This window comes from Microtus ochrogaster, unplaced genomic scaffold (assembly GCF_000317375.1).
Source record: "Microtus ochrogaster isolate Prairie Vole_2 unplaced genomic scaffold, MicOch1.0 UNK150, whole genome shotgun sequence".
Taxonomy (NCBI): domain Eukaryota; kingdom Metazoa; phylum Chordata; class Mammalia; order Rodentia; family Cricetidae; genus Microtus; species Microtus ochrogaster.
The window spans coordinates 387,285-387,753 of NW_004949248.1; positions in this window are offsets into that span (position 1 = coordinate 387,285).

Here is a 469-nt window from a genome sequence, read left to right on the forward strand (position 1 = left end):
AAGTAACTCGAATATGCTTAAGTATTTTTCTTAGAGTCTTTATGAGCATTATAGGAAAAAAAGCATTGAAGTAACTTACGAGAAGTATGTGGCAGATACAAAGGAATTGACAGAACAGATGCTTTGTATTGGCTCCAGTTTATCTGTTATCAAATGATATTTTAACACCTATCTACTGAGATATTTTGCTTTCTTCTTTAATTTAGAGGTAAATGGTTTTTTGAGGAGCAAAGTCAATGCCATGCCATAGTCAGTGTTAGTAATATTCTTTTTCTTTAAAAAGACAGAATAGTGTGTTTCTATATTCTTTTAAGAAATGAAGGTAAAATGCCATTGTGTTTTTGATGTATCCATCCAAGTATCCATCTAAGGACCTTGTCTTTTTACAGAATTTATAGGGTACTTGATTTCTCTGATATGTATTGTAGATCTGGTAATTACATCTCTCTGGCTTCATCTACAGAATGTA